The sequence below is a fragment of the Hyaena hyaena genome, unplaced genomic scaffold (genome assembly GCF_003009895.1).
Source record: "Hyaena hyaena isolate Hyena2069 unplaced genomic scaffold, ASM300989v1 scaffold_501, whole genome shotgun sequence".
In the NCBI taxonomy this organism is placed as follows: Eukaryota; Metazoa; Chordata; class Mammalia; order Carnivora; family Hyaenidae; genus Hyaena; species Hyaena hyaena.
In genome coordinates this window covers 660321-670293 of record NW_024081135.1, presented here as the reverse complement: position 1 = coordinate 670293, position 9973 = coordinate 660321, and positions in this window count along the sequence as shown.

The following is a 9973-nucleotide window of genomic DNA, read 5'->3' as shown; positions in this document are numbered from 1 at the left end:
GAGGGAGGATGAGGGGTCAGAACCAGCAGGGGCCCTGCGATCCAGGCCCGCACCCCCCACCCCTGACTAAGGAGGTGCCGTTTCAGGGCCAGCCTGGGACGGGAAGCATCAGCTCTGAGGCTGGCTCAGGGCTCCTGCTTCCAGTGATACAGGCAGCTGTGTCTGCCGAGGGAGCACTTTCTTCTAACGTGCACAAAGTCATGCTGAGGCCTAGCACGCGGCCTGCAGCGTCTGGTCTGCCCTCCCTGAGAGGGGGCTCTGGTCCTTGGAGTGCTGGCCCCAGGCCAGGCCGCCTGGTCCCAGCCCCCCACTCTGCAGTCTGAAGGCCAACCCCGGCTGGGCACCCTCTCTTCTCTGTCGGCAGGTGCTGCCTCCCTCCCTCCACCCATCATTCCATGTGTCCAGCCACCATAGGGAGCCCCCTGAGTGAGCTTTGTTCCAAGCATCCTTTGGGAAAATATTTACTCACCGCCTGCAGGCCTCCCCAGGCTCCCGTTTCCAGCTCTCGGTGGGAAGCACCATTGTTTGTCCTGGACCCTGGCTGCCCGCCCTGGGTGCTGGGCTCAGCAGGCCGGGCCTGCTCTCCATCCTGTGACCGGGAGACCTTGGCAGAGGCCTGGCCAAGCATGCACCTTGCCCTCTCCCGTTCCCACCATCTGGCCCACGTTCCTGGGATGGGCCCAAGTTCCCACGGGCAGAGACTCTGCCCCTGGGCTGGCATCATCTGGGAGAGGCAGCTGAGGCCTGGCCAGAGCCTTGGGAACTGATGCCAGCACGAACGCCACCAGTGCCTGCTTCCTCTCCTCAGCGCCCTAGACAGGGGAGCGAAGGTGGAGGAGGACAGAGGCACGGAGCACTGACTACACACTGGGCCTCTGATGTACACTGTCCAAATTTCACACACTGGGGTCATTACTTTCCTGTTTATAGAAGAGGAAATGTGGACTCAGAGAGGAGAAGAGCATTGCCCCAGGTCACATGGCTAAGAAGTGGCAAGGGTGGAATTTGAACCCAGGACCCAGTCTCCAATGCCCCTCCAGGCAGCCTCTCCCTGTTTGGAGGCCTGGGCATGACCTGACCAGGGACGGAGGGGGCAAGAGCCTGCTTTCCACCAGCAGGTAGGGTCTGAAGTCAACGGCCTTGAGCCCCAGATTCACAAGGCCCTGGGACCTGAGCGTCCACACAGTAGCCACCTGGTGGGTGGGGTCACGTTCATCAGGCCCCACGGCTGGGCTCCTGTCTCCAATTCCCTTGCTGCCGAGAAGGCTGGGCGCTGCTGCTCCTCCTGGGGGAGCACACAGGAATGAGCCTGGAGTCTGTGACCCGGGATCTGCCCGGCCAGGACGCGCTCCCCTGGCCAGTGCTCTAAATCTCCCCTCCCCTTCCTGATGGCCCGCCCTCAGCCCTGCGCCTTTCTGAGGAATGCAGTCTGGTCCATCCACGTGGCCCAGGAGCTGCTCTGCTCAGACCCACTCTGGGTCAGGGCAGGGGTAGGTGGTGGATGAGGTGGGATGGCTGGGGCTGTGATAGGGAGACGCCGTGGCCGCCGGATGTGCACACTCCACTCATAAAACGGCAATGTCTGTTTCTGCCTCCCAGATGCCATCAGGGGTGTGAAGTCCTGAGTGGCTCCTGGTCCCCAGTGGGCACTCACCTAGTGTCGGCCCTTGGCTCTGCACCTCCTGCCCTCTTTCCCAAAGGCCTGGGCCAGGAGGGGCGCTCGGAGAACAACAGCTCCATCCCCTGGTGTTCAGGCGGAGGTGAAGGACGAAGGATGGAGGTTCTGGGAGCAGCAGGGCCTAACCCTGGTCACCTAGCACGACCTCCATCAGCAGGGGCTGCGTGGGCCAAGGAGCGGGGGAGCCAAGGGGCGGGTGGGGCTGCGACTGACACCGGCTGTCTCTTCCAAACAACGGTGAGGGACGGCAGCCAGCCGAGTCGGGACAGCCTGTTCCCGTGGCCGGGCCCCAGGGAACCCGGCTGACCACACCTCGGGTCTGCTGGACCCAACACTGCCCAGCATCAGCCCTGTCCCTCTCGGGCCTCCATTTTTAATCCCGTGCAAAGGGGGATGAGACATGGCAATGTCCCAAGGGCCATAGGTCCACTCTTTCTGGGGCTGAGGGAGCTGGAAGACCCTCCCAGAGGGCAGATGGCTCACGCCCTGCCTCGGGGGCAGTCCCCATGCTAAAGGAAGCAGGAATGGGAGGAAGGGTAGTGGGAGGGAGGAAGGCAAGTTTCACCTACACACCTTCTTCACACAGCCTTTGCGTGCTCACAGCCTCCAGTACACACACACACACACACACACACACACACACACACACACGGCACACTGAGGCTCAGAGACGGGGAATGATAGCCCTGCGTCACTGCAGCTGAGCCCCAATGTTCAGACCAGGAATCACTGACAGTCCTAAGAATTGCAGCAACTCTTTTCTGGAGCATTTACTACACGCCAGGCGTCGTTGTAAGTGCTTTGCAGGGGCCCACTTATCCATCCCTCACAGCCCGGCTAAGAAGTGGGTGCTGAGATTATTCCATTTTGTAGATGAAGAAACTGAGGCCAGGGAGGTTAAGTCATTCACCTGAGGTCAAAGGAAAGTGGATCCCAACCAGTGCTGTCCAGCTGATCCCGGTGCTCCCTCATGGATGGAGAGGGTGACTCTGGTTCCTCCCACGCCCACTGGCGTCTCACTCACCCTGAGCCCCTCAGCCTGGCTGCTCCAGGAAGAAAAACAATCATGTTGGCCCAGGGGCCCCGGAGCTCCCTTCTTTATGTCCTGTCCCTGCCAAGCAGTGCTGACTAGGAGGGCTTGCTCAGGAGTGGGGTGGGGCCCCCATGGATCCAGAGGGGACACTGGGGCCCAATGTCTCCCCCGAGAAGTGTCATGGAGAAGTGAGTCTCTAGCCTGAGCAGGCAAAGGCTGGTCCTGGCCCCTTCCCCCGCAGCCTGGAGGGCGAGGAAACCCCAACAGGCACAAGCCAATCTCCCTCACAACTGGAACAGTGACAGGGTGTTTATGGAGCACCTACTGGGTGCCAACAGGCCCTGCTCTGAGTGTATGCTGGGAGAGCAGACGGATCCCACCCCCTCGCTGCCTGGCAGGGGGAGCCGGCAGCGGGATGAGCTGTAACAAGGGCTGTACATTGAGCACCGACTACATGCGGCTGGCTCCCACCCACGCCCACCTGACCCTCACAATGACCCCGCAGGTGGGTGTCCTCATTCCCAGTTTTGATAAGCGGCAACTGAGGCTCCAAACGGGGGAGTACTAGCCTGGCGTCATCCAGCTAGAAAAGGCAGTGCCAGGACCCCGTCCAGGATCCTCTGACGCCAGGGCCCACAGCCTCCCCTCGACCTTTCCTGGAAACTCCTGGCGTTTAGGGTCGTGGGAGTGAGCTGTCCTGCACAGGGTCAGGGCCCCGGCTCAGGGGAGGGGGTTGGAGGGGTGGGACTCCCTCCTCCTCTGCTGGGAATAGCAGGGGGCTGGACCTCACCAGCCACCATCCTTTCTTTTACAATGATACATTATTTATCTAGCTTAAGCCACACATATGTGAACTCTCTAGATAATTTTGGTCTGTCCTTTTAAGCAACAACATAGTTACAATTTAACCATTTAAGAGGAAATGAAGGCTACACAATGTCTTCTCTGTGTCCCTAGAAAAATTACTATTACAAACCATTTTTAGGCCACAGCACAGTAGGTAAGAATCTAGGTGCTTACTGAGATAAGAAAATGACTTGTACCTACACAAATGGCCTCAAACTGATGATGTTGTTGTTATATCTGTTTCGTTTTGAGGTAGGCTTCATGCCCAGTTTAAGCCAACATGAGGCTTAAACTCATGACCATGAGATCAAGACCTGAGCCAAGATCAAGAGTCAGATGCTTAACTGACTGAGCCACCCAGGTGCCCCTGTAATGTCTGCTTTTAATGGTTGTTCTGTGTCCTGTCTTCTTGTTGGACTATATATATTTTTTTAACTTTATCTATTTATTATGACAGAAAGAGAGGGAAAGAATCCCCAGCAGACCCTGCACTGTTCAGTGCAGAGCTCCATGTGGGGCTCGATAGCACAAACCATCAGATCATAACCTGAGCCAAAACCAAGAGTCAGGCACTTAACTGATTGAGTCCAGGTGCCCCTGGACTATTTTTCTAAAAACACTTCCAGATCTGTTATGGAAAGTGGAAAACAAGCTTGATGCATCTCCTTGGTGAATGGAGTGTCAATGATTGTGTTGTGAGCACAGCTCAACAATGAAGGAAATTTATCAGAAGAATAAATTCTACCAAGCTTAAGCTCAGGAATCTCTGGGGACTCAATGACTGAAATTGGGGGCTTGAGATAGTATGGGTTCTTAGCCTTTTTATAGCAAATTTGTGCCAAATAGAGAAAAGTTCCACTTCCTTAAGACACTTTACTGCCACCTGCTGGGAAACTGTCCTGATAAATACACAAATATATCATGAAAGCAGTGTAAATCACACTACTTAGAATTGTGTAGTGCACAACTTGTACAACTGATCATGGCAGTTCTGTCTTAATGTCATCAGAATTTTTATTACATTTTATCGCATTTTATCTTTTTCTGCCTCCATTTTACTCTTTCATGCCTTTGATGGGCTTTATCTTTGTGGTCAAAATATGACTGCTCTATAACTCAAGACACAAGGTCCCTTCTCTTCCCACCCCGTGCCCAAAAAAATAAAAAAGTCTAGGTAAGGACTCTGGTCCAGGTTGAATAACACTGCATCACTAAACCACCTCTGTGGTCATGAAAAGGGGATGTGTCAGTCAGAACAGCCAAGGTTATGCTTGTAAGGAGCCACCGAAAACCTCAGCAGCTTAAATGACAAAGGTTTATTTCTCACTCACACTGAATGTCCACCCCCTTTGAGTGGGGGCTCTACTCATTTTGGGATTTCAGGGACCCTGACTATCAGATGCTATGCCTCAAAAATGTGCTCCTGCCCCGAGGGCCCCAGAGGGACCAGAACTCCAGGGAAGAAACACACATAGACCCCAGCTCATGGAGAAGCATGCAAGTGGCCCTGCCTGGATTCCTCAGGACTGTTTTAGATGCAGACTCTCTATTTGTTTCACCTTCCAGTTTTTGGGGTGGCCGTAGTGGGTGGACAGGTGCCAGGGGAAAAAAGCTTACCGAATCCCTTAGAGCTGCGGATCTCATTTTACAGAGGCTACCAGCACGTTAGACAGGCTGAGGAACTTCCTCAAATTCATGGTGCTGAGTGGGAAACCTTCATTTCCTAAGCCCCAACCACGTGCCACTTCTCTGGAGTTCCTGTCTCTGTTACAGAGACGAGAAAGCACGGAGGTCAGGGGCACCTCTAAATCCTCAGCCTTCCCTGTGGTGCCCTCAGGATTCACAGGGCTTGACCGAGATGGGGAGAGCCGAGGGGAAGGAGTGGTCATTTAAAGGGATGATGGCTCTGACACATGATCAAGGAACTCAGGGAACCAAACGGGCAGCTGCGTTTAAGGCACATTCCTGAGCTCCGAAAGGAGAAATAAAAAGTGTTCCCTTGTCTGTGAGCTGAAGAGACAGCAATATTGTGGTGTAACTAGGACCAGATGGGCTCCAGGAATTTCCAAAGGCCTTTTAGCATATTAGACAAAATAGCCTCCCAGCCACACACCATAACTTTGTCTGGCCGCCTGGGTATCGGTTACCGAAACGACCAGCAGGCTGTGCGCTCTGGCTCCAGGGTCCCAGAAGGGAGCGGGCCTCTGGCCCGGCAGGAACCCCACCCCCTTCACGTGTGGCACCTTCCCCTGAGCTCCAAGGCGGTTGCACACTCAGAGTAGGAAAAGGGCTGGGAAGTCCCAGAAACAGCCTAGCCAGAAGGTCCCCCCGATGTGCAATGCCCCCAGCACTCCACCTCCCATAAGGGGGAGGCCACAACCCACAGGACACCCAAAGTTGGAGCTTGGCACCAGGCTCTGGGGGGAGCCGGGGAGCATAGCCGGCTGGGAGACAGACCCTCTCTGCACCCCCTTTCCTCATCTGCAAACACGGTTGTGTGAGGATGAAGTCGTGCATACATGGCCAGAGCTTGAACCGTGCTGTGAACCCGGAAGCAATGTGTTGCATTGGCTGCGATTCTGATGATCTTTGGAAAGCTCTGGCTGTGAGGCTGTCCTGCCTTATTCCGTCTGAATCGTATTATTAGCTAACATTAATTGAGCACTTGCCTATGCCAGCACATCTCCTGAGGGAAAAGACGCAGGCTCAGGGCGGTGATTTGTCTTCCTCAAGGTCGCATAGTGAGGGAGTGCTCATCCGAGCTCTAGCCACCGTGTTACACTGCCTACCGGGGACCCGGCTCCCGCACGGAGCAAGGCCCCTGCGTCTCCAGGCTTCTGGTCCATCTGTGCAACAGCGGGCTGGACAGGGAGGCAGGAGGGTCCCTCCCGTGATCACTCTCCATGCTACTTCTGTCCTCGAATGACCCAGGGACTATATGGCAGCCCACTTCCATGACCTCCCACAGTCCTTGTGGAGGGGGAAGCGGGCCTCGGAGAAGGGATGCTACCTGCCCAGTGTCACTCTACAGGCCAGTAGCAGAGGCACGTTCGAGCCCAAGGCGAGCCAATTCCAAAGCCCGTGTCCCTTCTCTCAAGGCCTCCTCAGCAGAGCTCACGGCTCCTACTCATGCAGTCAACCATGCCCTAACCGTAACAGTGACACGGGAATGCAGGGAAAGCACGTGGCGGGGGGGGGGGGGCAGTCGGGGAGCCCGTTCTCCCCCACCGCTTGGCTGCGTGTGGCTTGCAGTAAGTGCCGTGTGCCTCTCTGAGCCTCGGTCTCCCAGTCTGCGAGACGAGGCTCGAGGTCCCTGTCCAGCGAGGCCACTGTGAGGATGAACACAGACAGGGGAGAGCAGGAACAGGGAGGTCAGAGGTTGTGTGGCTCGTGGTGGGAGGGCTTCCTCAGGTCCTCTTCCGAACGCTACTCTCTGTACACCCTCAGCATGGCCCCTCTGCCCCTCCCTCCTGCCATCCCCTACAAGAAGACTGGGGGAGGAAGCCAGGAAGTTGGGCTCTGGGTCACCCTTCCACAGGGCTCCCGTTTCCTATAGACAAAGTGATGGTGGTGACCGCCAGCACTGAGCCAGGCTCCGAGCAGGCCCTTGGCGAAGGACAGCCTTCCCTCTCCTCTGCCCCCACCAGCTGCTGTGGCCCGGGGCTGGGCCTCCGTGGGCTGTCTGCACGGCAAGTGGGTGGGGCCAGTCGTCCGGGGGACCCTGAGCTCTGACCGTGCACACACCAATTCGTAAAGCACTTCTCGGCGGCCTGCTCTGTTTTATTTTTAAGAGTTCATTTTGTGCTTGAAAAATTGGAGCTGCAGAAAGGCCGACGTGCATCCTCCAGCCAAGGAGCACCTCAAGGGCAGGACGTGGAAGCTGTTCATCCCTCCCGGCCTCAGCTCACGCAGCCAGCCAGCCACATGTACTGCCACAGAGCCCTTGCCTGGCCCTGCCCCCACGGTCCAGGGACCGAGGAGGCTGCCTTTCCCCTCTGGGTTCCCTATCTCATCTGGACACTGGGGTGCTGATACGTGCCTCTCCCAGGACTGCTAGTAAGGGTGTGAGCCACAGAGGGGCCGACAGGTCCAGGTGGATTACAGGACATGATGTTCCTCCACACGTTCTCATTCCAAACCTTCACCAACAGGTCTGGTTAGAGGAAAAGGGCGCTAGTTTTGTGGTCAGGTGGACGTGGGTCCATTCCCTGGCTTTCCCATTGCCTGACTTGCACTCTTCACTTCTCTGAGTCTCTACCTCCTTTTTTAAATGGTGATGATGATGGGTAACCTATATAGAGTACCTACTCTGAAAATTAATAAAGGAAAACTTCGGTAAAATGGAAGGGAGGAGGCCAGAAGGGAGAGCTCTCACATCACACCACTGGATGTCAATTAAAGGAAGATCTGCCCATTAGATCCCAAGGGAAGAATCCCCAACAGCAAAGAATCCTCAGCTACGGGTCCCAAAAGGAAAAGCACATCACGTCTCCTACCAGAAGCTGACGCCAGCAACTGAGCCAACAAGAAATCAGCGCCCTGAACTCTTGCTTTTCTCCCACTGGGCTCTCCTTCCAAACAACCCCTCCCAACTTCCTCCCCTTCTCCACGTAATAATGCTCCCTCTGTTGGATCGATCCATGGTTTTTGCCATAGCTTGCTTGTCTGAAGTTGTAATTTTCTGCCGTTCCCAAATAAGCTCGTTTTTGTTGGTAAAGTAACAGACTTCTTTTTAAGATCAACTCCATGCTGGACACTGCTTTAAGCACCTTACAAACTCATTTCATCCTCATGACAACCCTATGAGGTAGGTATTATCACCCCCATTTTACAGACACATAAACACAGAGAGGAAAAGCCACCCAGCTAGCAAGGGGAGGAGGCGGGACTCCAAGCCAGGCTGGTGAAGGATTTGAGCTCCTGCACTAGTATCCTGCAGCCTCTGAGGCGTCCGGATGACTCAGGTGGTTGAGCAGCCCACTTCAGCTCAGGTCATGATCTCACTGTTTGTGAGTTCGAGCCCTGCATTGGGCTCTGTGCAGAATCTGCTTTCCTCTCTCTCTCTCTTCCCCTCCCCAACTTGTGCTCTCTTGCTCTCAAAATAAATAAATTAATTTAAAAAACATACCCTGCAGCTTCAAAAACAATCACAGGACACTATCACTCACAGGGAAGGGCACTGAACCTCCCCATGCTGGCCCTGGGCTCAGAGCAGGATGTCCCCAGCCAGTGTTGGCTGAGCTAAATGAAACTGACTCAAGATCAGGCCGCCTGGAGGAGGTCCTGGCCTAAAACACTAAGCATTTGGCTGAGGAGCCAGAGAGGGTCCTAGAAGTCTCCACATCTGCCTAGGAGTCCTGCTGGGCTGGGGAGGGCCCTGTGCCAGTCCCCACCTTTGTTTATGCCCAAGGCAGTGGGCTGGTGCATTCATTTCTGCCTCTGCCTCCACCAGGGCTGTAGCCTTGGGTATCCCCGCGGGTGGCTTAGTCACAGCTGGGCGCTGCTGTTTCAACCTTGTCTGAGTGCCCCGCAACCAGCCCCAAAGGGGAACAGAGCTGTTACTCAGGCAGATGAAACCCCTCCTCCCCAGGCCTCAGCCAGCCCACCAGCCAGGCAAGGCACTAGGGTCTACGGGAAGAGCAGAGACGGGGGCTCTGGGAGGCTGAGTCCAAGGCCCCACCTTCAGGCCCAGGGAGAGCAGGGCTCCCGTGTGGGCTTGGGTTCCAAGGCCAGCCCTCTCCCCTGGGCACCAGGGTGGGAGGGGCTGCTCAGCCTCCCGTGTCCAGACCCCCAGGAGGCTCTGATGGAGTCTCTTGCAGAAATCTCACACCCACCAGGCATCAGGGCTGCTCCCCGTGGGCTCCCACCGGACGGTGCTTTCCCAAGCCTGCCTGCTCCCCAGGTCCTCTCGATAGCACATGTCTGACCCCAGACTTCCCCCAGCCTGTCCCCTCCTCACCCTGGGCTGCAGAACCCCTATCCCGGTCATCAAGGCTGCTTGGCTAGACCCTCAGCACTTCACAAGGCACGTTCCCTTGGGTTTTCATAACTTGGGGCACCATTTACAAACAGCAGATGACTCAGGTCTTAAGAACAGATCCTGGGGGCGGGGTGCCTGGGGGGCTCAGTCGGTTAAGCATACAACTTCAGCTGAGGGCATGATCTTTCGGGTTCGTGAGTTTGAGCCCCGTGTCGGGCTCTGTGCTAACAGCTCAGAGCCTGGAGCTGCTTCCGACTCTGTGTCTCCCTTTCTCCCTGCCCCTCCCCTTGCCCCTCCCCCTGTTCCCACTGTTTCTCTTTCAAAAATAAACATTAAAAAAAACAGATCCTGAACACTTCACCTCAGTTGTCCTTGATTCTTACCCTGACCTACAGGAGAATCATCATCATCATGACTAACATTTACTGGATGCGAA